The sequence below is a fragment of the Mauremys reevesii genome, linkage group 1 (assembly GCF_016161935.1).
Source record: "Mauremys reevesii isolate NIE-2019 linkage group 1, ASM1616193v1, whole genome shotgun sequence".
Taxonomy (NCBI): Eukaryota; Metazoa; Chordata; order Testudines; family Geoemydidae; genus Mauremys; species Mauremys reevesii.
Genome location: NC_052623.1, coordinates 121,288,667 through 121,304,742, shown reverse-complemented (window position 1 = coordinate 121,304,742; position 16,076 = coordinate 121,288,667). Strand labels below are relative to the sequence as shown.

The 16,076-nt window shown below is 39.3% G+C and overlaps 1 protein-coding gene across 4 annotated transcripts in view; it reads right to left on the bottom strand.

Moving 5' to 3' along the window:
* AFF3 (AF4/FMR2 family member 3) overlaps positions 1-16,076 on the bottom strand; it is a 561,464-nt gene that overhangs the window by 492,509 nt on the left and 52,879 nt on the right. For 2 of the 4 annotated variants that reach the window (XM_039533253.1, XM_039533245.1), the window contains exon 2: positions 2,215-2,331. The exons of 1 other annotated variant lie outside the window; for it this stretch is intronic. The gene's annotated coding sequence lies outside the window, so the exon portion shown is untranslated. Of the gene's footprint in view, positions 1-2,214; positions 2,332-4,444; positions 4,602-16,076 lie in introns of all 4 variants that reach the window. One more of the 4 variants, XM_039533235.1, reaches the window with a different exon arrangement.

Below are 16,076 nucleotides of genomic sequence, written 5' to 3'. Positions count from 1 at the left end.
CAGTATTGTTTATTCCTTGTGTCTGTTTATTCCTCACTTTATTTACCCTTTTAAAGAGAGCTTCCACTTGGTTAGGTCTTGAACAAGTATAAGCTCAACGGGATGAATTTTCCTTTATACTGTAATAACTCTATATTGTTGCCTAGAGGGTGACAGAAAGTAATGTAAGATTCATAAAAATATAACTGTCTGAACCAAGTAGACAGAATTATGGTAAGCATTAACAAAACTGTATTTCCCTATACTATAGGGTGAAATCAGAATATCTTAATGTTTTCTTTCCTGGGTCACATAATTCTGTAAAAGCACACCAAGAGAGAAAAGGGCTGCTCCTATTTGCTAGATATTTACTGTCTCAAGCTTTTGAGCAGGTTGAATTGTAATTACTTTATTCCATTATCTCTCAAGTTTGCATTTTACCCATACATCATCTCCTAAAGACCATTTGGTTTAAGACTTTTTAAAGCCATAAACAAATTGAATATTTATACTCATTTAAGCTGTAATTCAGGTATTTCTAGTAGTCTCCCTCTAGTTCAGCCATTAAATCAGTACATCCTTAGAAAAACAGAAAAACATTCCTTATCATTGAACAATAATTCCCATTCTTTACCTGAGAAGTATTTTTTCTTTAATAGCATCTGTGGATATATTTTAGCTTTATTGGAGATGGCATAATGGCTCACGTACAGTGTTTTAATCTGATTCTAGAATGCTTTTGCTTTTTAAGCCTGGATAGGAGAGAATTTAGAAGTGCTAACTTTGTTTTGGAGAAGAGTGGGAAATAGTTCAGAGTTCTCACTGTCCTAAATAGAAAGCAGAGTCATAAATATCTTGATACAGTTCAACAGCAGTGTAGTTGATCATCCTTGCTGTCAACAGTGATTGGCTGTCAATACAGGAATACCCATTATGGGAATGAGCCAGGAGGAAGGCTGCAGGGGTAAGAGCAAGAAGCCTCAACAAACTCTGTAACACTGGGTCCCAAAAATGTAGGGTACCATTTTTGGTCTGAGGTCCAGAAAAGCCATACATTTTTATGTAGCAGCTACATTTAATTGCATTAGCATTGCTTCTGAATTGCATCCTACAGAAGAGCTAGCCACATGCAACAGTTGTTTCCAGTAAAGAGGAAGCTAAATAATAGTAGTAACAGGGTATATCTCATAGGCAAAGTTAGAAGGGCGGTTTTTGTTAACAGTTATCAAAGGAAGAAAACCTTGTACAGGAAAGACTATGGAGGAATAAAGGAAGAGATAATGCATTATAATATTTTGGTGGAACAGCATTTCAATAGTTAGTTTTAACAATCTTTAAATAATATATCTAAAAACAATGGAAACTATATACACTTATGCTAAACAGGCATTTGAAAATCATGCTTTTGCGGGGCGGGGTAGGAGGATAGCTACAGACTTGAGAATGGATATTTTCTTATTTCTGGATGTATGGTAATTTAATATTTCTATATTTACTTTAATTCTTAAAAAGCCAAGAGGTGGAGATATGTTGACAGACTGGAAAATGAAGGTATTATTAATTAAAGCTAATTTAAGTCTAAGATTAAAATAGTGTCCTTGCATATAAATTTGTTTCAATGAGCTGTACCCACTGTAATGTTAAGTGACTGCACAAATTAGGAAATGTAACAGACATACTGGTTAAGGACTAGATGGTCCCATTGTTTTATGCACCTCTGGACAGCTCAGATTCAATTTCTCTTATGCTTCCCATGTAGGGATTTTGGTTTTTCTCATCTTAGGTGATAAGCTGTGGTCACTTTTCCATAACTGGCATAGACTGGCAAAAGCTGCATTTTCTGCAAAGTGGGCCTGATCTAAAGCCCGCTTAAAAAAAAAAAATCAATGGAAAGATTCCCACCAGTATAAAATGGTGTATGAGATCAGAATCAGGGCTTCATATACTATGGGGGAAGGGATAGCTCAGTGATTTGCACATTGACCTGCTAAACACAGGGTTATGAGCTCAATCCTTGAGGGGGGCCACTTAAGGATCTTAAGGCAAAAATCAGTACTTAGTCCTGCTAGTGAAGGCAGAGGGCTGGACTCAATGAACTTTCAAGGTCCCTTCCAGTTCTAGGAGATAGGTATAGTTCCTATTATTTGTTATCTACATATATGAAATTAAGTAGATCCAGAGAGCAGAGGCAGGAAGTACTCTTGCCATATTTTCTCAGTCTTTCCCTTAACCTACCAGCATCACCTCTATCTTCTCTGGATTGTGGCAGCTCACTCTTATCCAAGTCTCTTGTCTCACCAAGGCACGGAGACAGCAGAGGCAGCAAGCAGTCCAAGCTGTTCTTAAAGTGGTCTGAAAAAGGCGGATGAGTCTATGATAATCTGAAAGCATCAGCTTTGGTAAACCAGTACTTCAAGTACACCCCTCATTGACCATGCTCAATTCTTTTTTTTTTCTTCAGGTGTGCAATTCCCACACCCACCCAGCTTTAAGAACTAAGTCCAGATCTGATGACAGAGAAATACAGAGCTGCATTATCATTTTATTGTGCATACTGATGGCATCAAAGCCTATTTTCTCCCACAGATTTATGATGTACATTGAAAAGGAGAGATGAAAGACGAAAACACAGTGAATTCCTCATGCACGAGTCCCTGGCCAGGTGTCCAAAATGATCCTCTGGAATCTCTTGGAAAAAAAGGGGCAGAACTCCTCAATATGCCACTTACCCAAGCCACGGTCAACAAAACCTCTTATCAGTGGTGTCAAAGGCTGCTGACATAACTAAAAGAATCAGCAGGCACCCTTGACCTTTATCCACTGCTAAAAGGAGGTAATCAGCCAAATAGTTCTGTACTATGTCCATGTGGTAGCCTAGTGAAAGCCAAACTGAAAGAGATCAAGGAAATTCATGGTCTGCAGATGACACCCTGATCTTCCCCAAAACGGAAAATTAGGTTAGAGCCACCTGTTGTTTAGTGGAAGCTCATGTGTTTCATTATCCGGGGCACTCTGTACGTGCAGAAGAAGAACAGGATTTGCCCTGAATTCATGTCTGTTTATGCCTTCTCCTAAGTATCTGACTGTTCTTTTGTTATGTGTAATTTAGCATCCTTAGAGGATGCCACGTGTCATGTGCAAATACCTTTTAAATTATTATATTGACACAGAAATCACAGATGCCTGATATACAGTGTAACCTTCAGCAAGAAGGATATTTGTATTTGAGAGAGTTTTATGATTTTATTTACTTTTTTGTGAATTTTTTTTGCTTATGATTTTGTCATGTATGGTATGGAAAGAAGGGGCTATCCAGGGGTTAATGCATACATTAGATATCAGAGGGGTAGCCATGTTAGTCTGGATCTGTAAAAGCAGCAAAGAGTCCTGTGACACCTTATAGACTAACAAACATATTGAAGCATGAGCTTTCATGGGTGAATACCCACTTAGTCAGATGCCGAAGTGGGTATTCACCCACGAAAGCTCATGCTCCAATACGTTTGTTAGTCTAAAAGGTGCCACAGAACTCTTTGCCACATACATTAAAGCTGCCGCATAATAAGATTCCAAACTCCAGTAGCTTTCTGGAATATTGCAGTCCTAGACATTCATCAAGCTGTAGCATAGAAAGTAATACCGTGAAAATCTCTTAAGCAAACAATGACAGAGATGATGATGGAGTAGTAAGAGTAAATTTTCAATTCACTAGGGTTAACAGCGCTGCACTGTATTTTCTAAACAAAGGTCACTGAACATTTTCTAGAGTACATGCACACTTAATAAAGAACCACAATATTAAAGATGAGATAAGGGAGACAGATAAAATTCACAGCAGGAAGTTCCATATAATGCAACATTTATAGATGTTTCCACTACGCTATTTTGTTGAATGCCTCAGTACTGTATTTAAAACAAAGTGAGTCAATCCTGCTCTACCATTTAAGATGAGCTCAGCCTACTTAATGCTATGGAAGTCAAACTCTAGTGATGTTCATCTTTTTTGAAACAAACTAAGGTTGTCTCAACGAGGTAAATTTTTTGGCTCCTAAAAACATTTGAGTACTTGTGGTTTTCATTTCACTGTAGATAGCAGAAGCTAAAATGTATCTTTCCTTGGAGAGGCTGACAACTGAGAGTTTAGAATTAAAAAGAGATCATGCACTATGAATCAGATATTCTGCTGGGGTCAATACGTGGAGTAAAGACTGGTTTTCTTACTAAGGCCTTGAAAATGCATTGTGTTATGTCAGAGCAATCTTCTATATTAGTAAAAAGTGGGCAGGAATTGCAGACGGGAACCCAAGTTAGGAACACATGATCTGCCACATTGGATCAGATCTCTTGTCTAGCAACAAACTTATTTTGTTTTCACAAGTAATAAAAACTGATCCTTAAGAGAAGAGCCAAAAACAAACCCAAAAACTCAACCATGATAAAGTCAAACTGGTGGCAAAACTCTTACTGGTTTCTCCAGGATTTCTCTCATAATGCTTCTCCCCAAGTGTGCAGTGCTGTTGCAGAGGTGAAGCAGCAGAAGGGATCATTGGAAAGGGATTCCTTCCGGACTCCTCCAGCATGAGATAATTAAATGTAGAACCAGTAGCCGTTTCATTTTTCCACTATGAAAAAAAGGTTTGTCTTTTACCTGTAGTTATTCATTGCTCCCTATTTTACTGGCCAGCCCTTAGAATTATGCTGCACAGTATTTTACTGGTTCCCTAACTGTCATCCCATTTAACACATTCTGTGGTTTACTAGCTGATGATAGCTTAAGCAGAATTTAATTGCTAACATATTGTCAGTTGAATTAAGGGCCATATGATACCAATTTATACCTTGCTAATTTTTGCATAAAGATCAATCTGTCATCAGATTGCAGCAGAAAAATAGTCATAAATCAAATTGTCAGGGTTATTAGTAATTGCAGAAGTTTTGTTGTCTTGAATTCACTATATTCTCTCTTTAATACCTCTTGAAAGGTATTTTTTGCTAGATGTTAGTTTTGTATGTGTGTGATTTTCTCTCATACATGTACAATGACATACATCACTCCCCCCAATATGTATATACATACATACATACACACACACACACACACATTATAGGAATGCAGTGCTATTACACATTCTAAAATGACTTGTGCAGCTCCAATGACTAGCCTATTGTATTTGTCATTACACTTTTCCGGAGACAGCAAAACTATTTTTCCACTTTAAAATGCCACCAATGAGAAACTGCAACATTTATACATCTTTCTCTTTAAATTTTTTGAAATCCTGTAGTTGAACATTTTCTGAACTAGTGACTAGGGTGCTTCTATTTTTACACATTGCTTTGCAAAGAGTCAACCTGTTTTTATGCACTAAAACATGCAACATTAGCCTTATACAGATGACAAGGGGCCACACAGCACAGACTGCCTATCTCAGGAGTACGGGGAAGGTACTCTTTCCCCGTCTTGGAGCTTTCTAAAACCTGCGGAGAGGCCACTCCATGGGAGAGGTGCTGCAGATGAGTGTTAGGAACAGGGCCTATCAATCAGCTGGCATGATCTGTATATTTGTGTGTGTACACACCCTAACCCAGCAATGAACCTTACAAAACACACACACAGATTATTTATGCTCCCGGCAGGAATAATCTGCACTAGAAGGCTGTGCCTGGGTTGCTTATGGCCAGACTACAGGCACACATTAATGCTGCTTTTGTAGCACATATATGTGCTGTTTTGAGGACAATGGCACATTAAGACAGAATTGCCCCCACCTTTAATGACATGGGCTTTTATCTGCAGTTTGCCTATGACTACTAAATGAAAGCAGTAATCTAAGAAAGATTTTCAGCCGATTCTCATTTTCTGTTTGTGTATAATGGAATTCATTTTTGGCAATGGTCAAGGATATACAAACTGAAAAATGAGAAGGAGGCTGAAGAAATGGCTATGCAGTGGACATTATTATGGAAGAGATGAGCAATCAAAAAGAAAGAACCCCATGAATATTGTATATAAAATGATACCTTATAAATTGCTGTTACCCTTAGTGACAGTAACTAATAGAGCATTCATGATAAAAATTGCAGGATGATTTGCACCACTATTCATGAACATGATATAAGATACTGTGTTTGTTAATGTTCATATACAGTAACAAATATCGTACACACAGACATGCACATAATTAAAGCCAGGCTTTCTGGTATGCTAGTACCATTTGCCAAAGAATAAGTTGTATATAAGTGGATTTGCATACAAATGAGCAACTGACAGAATAATAATGGGACTTTGATAAGACCACATACCCATGTGGTTAAGTCACTTCAATAGCAAAGAAACATTAGCATCAAATGAGTTTAAAAGGTGATCACTACCTGAAAACAACAACAACAACAACAACAACAACAACAAAAACTTAAGCAAGAGGTAGCAACATACACACAGCAATTCAAAAATATTAAGCATTTTAAAATAAAAAAAGACACCACTGTTAAGTCCATCTTTTAAAGATGAGTACACTTTTTAAATTGAAATAGAAATTGATTTCCTTTTGTATACAGTCATCAAGCCACACCTGAGCACATACTTTAACCATTCTGGCATTATGTATGGCCTTAAAGAATTAGGCTGTTGAGAATGAAGCATTTAAGCATATGCTTAACTTGAAGTTCATAGTTAAGTCCCATTGAAGTCAATGGAAGTTAAATTGACTGCCAGTGTCACAGTATCACCATTTTTAAACCTGGAAAGCCATCCAGTTAAGTGCTTTGAGGAAACATGGCCTTAGAACTTTTAGTTCACACATTAGCTGAAAGACCTCTCAAGGCTTAAATCGAGCTCTTATTGAAATTCAGTGAGAGAGTTTTTCCCCCACTAACTTCAGTGAAAGTTGGATCAGGCCCTTTGTTAACAATCTAAACCCAGATGTGCTGATAGGAAAGCTTCCTGAAGACCATCTTATCACAACCTCGAGGTTTGTACATCATGTATATAATAGAAGTAAGCAGACTCAAGGTCAGTGTGAAATGTTATGTTTGCAAATTACTGAAGTAGAAATTCACTGAAGTGAAAATGAACAAGTTTTAAAGTACACCAGTTTTTTTAAAAGTGACTCAAAAATTAAAGTTAAAAAATAATAATCACACAGTGGCAATACAGCTGTTAACTCTATCATAGAAAAAATTCACTAAAATATATTGATCTTTATCACTTTTTCTTTTGTATGAATATAACATTTACAAGTTAATAGAACAATTTGAAATCCATTTGAGGACTTCAGGAGATGCAGAGTGCTTTGCTATACTTCCTGGAAATAAAGATAACGCACCTTTTCCACAATGTGTTTGATGGCTTGGAGGTCTCCACATTCACACTGTGGCAAATCCTTGATTCTCCAATTGTGCATCAGGTGTGTGCATCCTCCATGTAACAGCCTAATACAGTTGATGGCTGTCCACTGTCTTTGGCAGAGCAATAAACCAAGCAGTTTGACAGTGGGATCATTTATGAGGTGCTTGTTTACAGCAGAGCGCCCATTGCATCCGTCAGGTGTCTTCTGGGTTGAAGTTGGATTATAGAAGAGCTTCTCCAGCTACCCAGAAAGCTTGGCGGGACTACAGGTAAGTCTGAGAACAAGGTGATCATGGAGTGGGAGCTTTCGGTTAGTGGGAGCTTTCTTCTACTCATGCAACATAGCCCTCTCTCACCAGGTGGCTGGAGGAAGGATGTCTGTAAGGACTGGAAGCCAAGGCAGCGGAGTGGATTTCAGGGTGTCAGTTACAATTCTCACAGAAGCGTTTAGCTGGATATCAACTAGGTTCATGTGCAAATTACTTCCCCAAACAGGGGTACAGGACTTGGCTGTGAAATAAATTAAAGCCAGTGTTGCCATTCGTAGTATTTGAGCATTACAACCCTTGCTAGAAAGTGTTAGCTTTTGGAGAATATTGATGCAATGCTTCATTTTATGGCTCACCTGCTTCAGATGTTGATATGTAAGGCTGCAATCGAGAGTGACTCTAGGTAACAGAGGTTAGGATCATGGGCAATTGCCTTGCCACAGAATTTTATAGTCAACATCATCTTAGTTTCAGAATTGCATGGAAATAGTTAACCCAGTTGCTATTAGGCTCCATGTTATACAACTGACTTTATAGCCTGGTAGTTATGGGAGACCAAGTTTCAAGTCCCTCATCCAAAACAGGGAGAACATGGCCTTAAACTTGGATCTTACATATCACAGGTAAAAGCCCTAACCATCAGGCTATTAGCCATTGAGGAGCACACACTCTAATTTGCATCCTGGGCCTGAGAAGTCTTCCCAATCAAGACGGCTAGATCTCTGTTAAACATTTCTTATTTGATGGGAAAAAAAAAAACAAATTTTTCCACCTATGATATGAGTGTAATCCTCCTCAAAGGACAGTGCAGGAAGGAAATTTGCTTCTTTTATTTATCTTGATGGGATGGGCATTAATTAAACCATGCCCTTATTAAAAAAAGTATTCTTTAAAAGAAACAATATAAGGGTTCTTCTGCTCCTTCTGCTGCTTTCATAAAGGACTTTTGGAAGCCCACCAACACCAAATATTCTTGGGCTCATTTATTTCAGTACTGACTATTGCCCGTTGCCCCTTCACTTTCAACTTTGTATATGCTATTACCTGTAAATGTCCCCTCACAAAACCTGGGGCAGACAGTGCAATCAAGCTCCTCCCAGAGCAGTACAGGAGCAATCTAACTGACAAACAACAAAACATTGCAATTGACTCCACACCAAGTGCTGTCAAATTCACAAAGTAAAAAGATTGGGGAAAAAAATGATTGTCTTTAATTTTTTTTTCCATTCTAATAACCTTAGAGGCTATTTGTAACAATAGTAGGTACAACTCTGTCAAATGGAAATGCGATTTCCAAGTTGGTGTTCCTTTAAGGTGATTGATTAGTTCAATTTTCCAGATGTCAGACAGGTGTAGTTAGGTACATGAGGAATTCAATTTCAGTAATTAAACACTGTAATGATTATTTGGCTATAACAGTCATATCCTTATTTCCAAAACCTAGTATTCATTGTTCTGGTACATTTGCCTCACTTATAACCATCAGCTAGTTTCCAGTTTTAAGGATCAGGCTAGAAGGAAATTAAGTGCTAACAAGAGCCAATCTACTGTGTATGTGTTTGTATTGCATTCATCACCACTGGTAGAAAAGGACTGTAGGAAATGAAGAGGAAATAGTTCTTATGCCAACATGGAAAGAAATGAAGAAGTGTCAATCAATCCTACATTGTGTTGTGGAAATTGGGAAAGAGCTGATTAAGGATGCTTTCTGAAATGCATTTTTTCCCACTTGCATATCCTGGCTCTCCACTCTGTAGCTTACTAATTCCACAGTAAAAAAGAGTCACTGACTGTTTCAGTGCTGGATAGAATTTGTATAATACCCCTACATAGCTACTCAATATTTCTCAAATACTGGCTGTTTTGAAATAAAAAGTATTCTGTCTCAGTAAAACAACTGATATAGAAATATCTTTATTGCATTTATCCATATTGGGCCTAGCTATGCAATACTTATTCATGCCAAATTGCATATATTAACATGAGTTTGTCCAATGAGGTCAGTGGAAATAATTGCATGAGTAAGTGCAATTCACCGTGAGGGAATTTTGCAGAATGAGGCACTACTTTTGAAACATGCGTTACTATATCTGAATACTATTGGTAATCAACAGGATATTACAGAACAGATGGAAGGCTGCCCAAATCAATTCTTATAACTGAATTCCACTGTCTTGTGGTCTTGCACTGGATTGAACATACTTATTTAAAATTTTGAGATGCATTTATGTTTAAACATCCTGGGTAGGTGAGACTCTTATGGAATCTTCATTAAGAAATAGAAAGGTTTCTGTTCTATTAAGTAGTGGTCTTGGTGTTCACATTTGTAATGTGTTGAAAATGGGCAGATAAATTATGGATCAGGACCAAACAGAAAGGCAGCTTGTCATTGTATTAAAATTTATCTTCCAGCTGTGGTTTCCTGTATATCTTTAGACTTGGCACAATATTGGATCAAAGTTACTACAATGCCTGGACACTTTCAGGCAAAGGCTTGCAAACTTTTTTTTTTTTTGCTGTGCCACAACCCCCGCACAATTGGAAGTCACATAACAGCTCCCCTCTCCTAGATCCTTCCCAACTGTGGCAGAAAGTGACTCATGCAGGGAAACAGGCAGCTCACACCTATAGCAGCAGCAGAACCCATCTGGCTCCATCCCCAAAGGTGCCCACAACAGCCTGGTGCAGAGCGAACCAGGGCTCCTTGCCCTCCATCTCACCTGCCCACAGCCTTTCACTCCTGCAAACTCCAGAAGGTTTAAAAATACATGGGACTGTGGCTGGCCAGGTCATGGCAGCAGCAGGGAGAGTGCAGAAGCAGTCCCCAGTATTTAGCAAATATCTTGGAGAAAAGATGTGCTGTGTACACTATGGCTTTGTTTCAGCAAGATACTTTACTTCAGTGGGACTACTTGCTAAGTTATGCACGTGCTGAAGCACTTTTCTGAGTCAGGGCCTTAAAAGGCAGCACAGTTTACTTCATACACTGCTCTACTTGCCAGTCAGAGTCTGTGCCTGCCTTCTCTCCCAGGCAGCTAAATAATAATATAGTAATTGGAGATACACCAATCTCCTAGAACTAGAAGGGACTGTGAAAGGTCGTTGAGTCCAGCCCCATGCCTTCACTAGCAGGACCAAGTACTGATTTTTGCCCCAGATCCCTAAGTGGCCCCCTCAAGGATTGAATTCACAATCCTGGGTTTAGCAGGCCAATGCTCAAACCACTGAGCTATCCCTCCCCCCTTTCCCACATGTATAGCTCAAGATGACCCCCTCCCCACTCCCTTACAACATCTCAGGATTCAACAGCCTTGCACTACGTGCTGCTGTCACAAGTAGACTCATTTGACCCAATTCTTGGGTAAACTCAGCTAAACTGACTCCACTGATTTGTCACTGGGAGTTTTGCAAAACGAGTGGGCAAGGATTTCAGGGTGTTTTCCACGTATTAGATTATTCCATCTTTTTTGTGGAGTGGATGTTCAAGGTTGGGATCAGAATTAAGATTTAAAACTGGAAAGGGTATCAGTAAGATGACATTTGTTATGAACCGTGGGACCATACATTAGAACTTAGTTCCTCCTGTGGAGCTGATCCATCAGGTAGTCCAGTTCCTCTACCGATTACAGTCACTCACTAAGTGTGATACTTCTTCTGCGGTGATGCCAACACATTCAATATCCTCTGTTACTGTCTTCTGCCAGTTCTTCTTGGCCTCCTTTCCTTTCTGTTTCCTATCAGTCCTGCTCAGTCAACTCCCTTATGCTCACATTTGTTATTTTGTCTTTCCATTAAATGTCTAATTTCTTCCGCAGTCATCTGTGATGGGCAGCCTCCAGTCCTATTTGCTAGCCCCTGTCATCGACCAAGTCTCTGCTCTGTACAGTAGCACACTGAGTACAATCACATGGTAAAATCTGAGTTTTACTTTGGAGTGAAGACCTCTGTTTGACCAGATGTTGTTCATCCTTCCAAAAATGGTGCTTGCTTTTTCTAATCTCTCATGAATATTTATTGTGGCCACTTTCAAACATCATCCCACTCCCCAGATAGTAGAACTCAACCTGTTCCATTTCTTTTCTATCCACATACAGCTTTGCATCTGCTGTCTAGTTTCCTACGGTCATAATATTGGTTTTGCCTGCATTTACTTTCAATCCAATTGCAGCTGCTTCCTATTGTACTTCTGATGTAAGGGCAATCATTCTATTCCACATAATACCTAGGAAAGCTATACTTAGTAACTCTTCCATTGTTTGCAGTAGTGCTGGTCCCAAGCCTGGATTAAAAAAGTAAGATTCTGCAGTCAGGTTTGCAACCCTCAAGTAAAACCTTATTCCAATAGAAACAGTTCAGTTAAACCAAAAATTGAGGATGGTAGGTGCAGATAGAGCTCAGTCCAAGCATGACAGATCTCAGCTTCCTTTTGCCTTTCACAGAGCTCTTGAGTCACCAAAACCTGAAGACCCAATCTATAATGAAAGCAGGCACATGACATGTACATACTTCGTATAGTACGGGAAAGCTGGCATGGTTTCATGGGAAACGAAAAACAGACACCAACTTCCTGACAGACGTGCTGGCTTTTGTGGATCCCATTCTTAGGCATGTCTCCCTCTCCTCATTCATTGGGAGTTGGGGTCTAAACCCAAATAAATCCATTTTACCCTGCATAAAGCTTATGCAGGGTAAACTCATAAATTGTTCGCCCTCTATAACACTGATAGAGAGATATGCACAGTTGTTTGCTCCCCCAGGTATTAATACATACTCTGAGTTAATTACCGGTAATAAGTAAAAAGTGATTTTATTAAATACAGAAAGTAGGATTTAAGTGGTTCCAAGTAGTAACAGACAGAACAAAGTAAGTCACCAAGCAAAATAAAATAAAATGCGCAAATCTATGTCTAATCAAACTAAATACAGATAAGATCCTCACCAGTTCCAGAATGCTCTCTTTTAGCCTGGGTCCAGCAATCACTCTCACCCCCATTCTTACTGTCCTTTGTTCCAGTTTTCTTTAAGTATCCTGGGAGCGGTGGGGGGTGTGGAGAGGCTCCTTCTTTAGCCATCTGAAGACAAAATGGAGGGGTCTCTCTCGGGTTTAAATAGACTTTCTCTTGTGGGTGGAGACCCCCTTCCTCTCTCCTATGCAAAGTCCAGCTCCAAGATGGAGTTCTGGAATCACCTGGGCAAGTCACATGTCCATGCATGACTCGGGCTTTACAGGCAGAAGCCATTGTCTACATGGTATCTTGTATGTCTCCAGGAAGACTTCTTATGTGGATTGGAGCCTTCCAAGCTCTTTTGTCTGTTAAGTGCTTCCTGATTGAGCACCTAATTTGCACATTCCTTTCCCAAGAAGTGACCAAATGTTCTAACTAAGGGCTTGGCTACACTTACAAATTTGCAGCGCTGCAGCAGGGTGTGAAAACACACCCTCTGCAGCGCTGCAAATTGCGGCGCTACAAAGCGCCAGTGTAGTCAAAGCCCCAGCGCTGGGAGCCGCGCTCCCAGTGCTGTCCGTTATTCCCCACAGGGAGGTGGAGTACGGACAGCGCTGGGAGAGTTTTCTCCCAGCGCTGGCGCTTTGACTACACTTAGCGCTTCAAAGCGCTGCCGCGGCAGCACTTTGAAATGCAAGTGTAGCCAAAGCCTTAGGCTACTTAGAAATCAAGCAATTATACAGCCATTGTTAATAACTTTGAACACACAAATGGTGCCTGCATACAACTAGGATGAACATAACCAGTAGATCATAACTTTTACACAGATATGTTACACGGCATATGTAGCAAAACCCTATTCCAGTTATATCATACATACATTTATGAGCACCCCCACCCCATAAAGCCTTATGGGGTACACTGTCACAATGAGAAATAATAATGAATACATAGTGTGTAATAAACATGTCACAAAAACAAATTTTATATTTCCAAGATCACTGCTTTTATAATTTATACTCAGGTAAAGGAGGAAATACTCATTTTTAAGAGGGGGTTCACGAGACTTGACATTTTAGTGAAAGGGGCTCACCGGTTGTTATAGTTTGGGAACCACTGTGCTAGAGTATTTCAAAGAGATTTCTTTTTTTAACATTTAACTTTTTTTTTAAACAGGTAGCAAAATTTCCCCTCTACAGTTATTCTCATAAATGGCTAACCATTTCTTCTGGAAAAAACACAAAAACACACCAATCTGAGGCAAGGACAAAAATCCAGCATGGAAAATTTTAGCCTGAATCAGAGTAATTTGACATCTTATAAATGGACCAGATTCTCAGCTGCAGCAAATCAACATCGCTACCTTGACTTGAAGTCAAAGAGCTACATTGATTTACACCAAATGAGGCTCTGACTCAGAAAATTTGAAAGAACAGATGCATAATCAAGTCATCTCATTCCCAGATAGATGAACTCTGCTACCACGTAATAAGCTATTTCGGCACTTTCGTTTTATCTGTCAGTGATTATTTGGCCTAATACTTGCAAATGTAATGCATTAAGTCTGACAAGAATTAACTTACATTTTAGCAAATATTAGGAGCTTCTTCATGTCCCCCCGTTAAAGGTATTTTTACTTTGATATTGCTTAAAGCAGTCATAGTCTTTGTTCTTTATAAATGATAAAGCATTGGTAATTCTGGGTTTTAGAACACCACAATATGGAGAGATTTTATCTTAACATCTCTATTAAGATAAAGATACAGAAACATGACAGGGAGTGAACAATCCAGTTTTATCTCCAAGTCTCCATCACATTAGGAGAAACCGCATGGGAGAAGAATATGCAAAAAACTTCCTCTGCTGCAGTTTGGAAACACATGTATTTATACCAAAGCAATCAGGGCTGTTAAGAGGACTTTCTATGGTTATTCTAGATAATATTTCATAGGCAAAATTGATACTTTAATTACAGTGTAATAAGATTCTGATTTTATTCCGGTCTGCCTCATAAGACATTTCTATAAGCAAGATGCCGCACATTAAGAGTTGTTTCTTGTACAATTTAAATAACTGCACAAACTCTATCCCTCACAGCTATCTCATGACACCTAAACTGTTGTTAGTTCTAAATACAAGTGGCAATGAAACAGTATGAACCAAACAAGAATTCTATTTCCAGAAAAAAAGTAATAATTCGGGGGAAGCAACGGTCTCCCTGAGCTATTATTCTCCCCACAGAGAGAATCTGTCATTTCTTCTATATAGTGTAAATCGTACACAAAATCCTCTGTGTCTTTCCAGTTGCTAGGACAAAAGAGAGCAGAAAATGAACATTTACCTGTGACCTATGCTTTTATGCACAGGTGTGTACACACAGATGCATACTTTCACTATATAATGTATTCATTGTGAGCCTCATTCTGCCTACCTTACTCAGATTGAGAAGGATCTTACTCTGTAAGTAGTCCCGCTGAAGTGAAGCAGAGTAAGGTGCTGTTCAAAACGATTGAGGGTGGCAGAATCAGGCTATATTTACAAATCTACATTTATCTCAGTCTTCAAGTGGTTAATTTAGCTCTGTATCACTGAATTAAATATAAATTATCTGCTAACCATAGAATCAAAGAATATTAGGGTTGGAAGAGACCTCAGGAGGTCATCTAGTCCAATCCCCTGCTCAAAGCAGGAACAACACCAACTAAATCATCCCAGCCAGGGCTTAGTCAAGCCGGGCCTTAAAAACCTCTAAGGTTGGAGATTCCACCACCTCCCTAGGTAACCCATTCCAGTGCTTCACCACCCTCCTAGTGAAATAGTGTTTCCTAATATACAGCCTAGACCACCCCGACTTCAACTTGAGACCATTGCTTCTTGTTCTGTCATCTGCCACCACTAAGAACAGCTGAGCTCCATCCTCTTTGGAACTCCCCTTCAGGTAGTTGAAGGCTGCTATCAAATCCCCCTTCACTCTTCTCTTCTGCAGACTAAATAACCCCAGTTCCCTCAGCCTCTCCTCGTAAGTCATGTGCCCCAGCTCCCTAATCATTTTCGTTGCCCTCTGCTGGACTCTCTCCAATTTGTCCACATTCCTTCTGTAGTGGGGGGACCAAAACTGGACGCAGTACTCCAGGTGTGGCCTCACCAGTGCCAAATAGAGGGGAATAATCACCTCCCTCGATCTCAAAAGCATCTTGGGAGCAATTCCATCCCTTCCCCCACCCCCATGTTAACAAAAGTCTGTCTGACATGCAAATCCTAATTTTTTACACTAATCCAGTTGAATTCTTAAAGAAGAAAATCATAGCTTAACATAAACCAGTAGATGTAATAAATAATGAACCGCACTAACAGCTTAACATCATAAGGAAACAGATGGAAAACTTCCCTCCAGAGATCATTGCATCTAGTATTAGAGAATGAGTTTCTGGACGTGCACAGGGTGAACAGTTCAAGTCTGAATTACAATGAGGTTTGTAACACTTTTTTATTATAAATATAAGGATTTCATGTCTTCCTTTTGGGACGTACTGC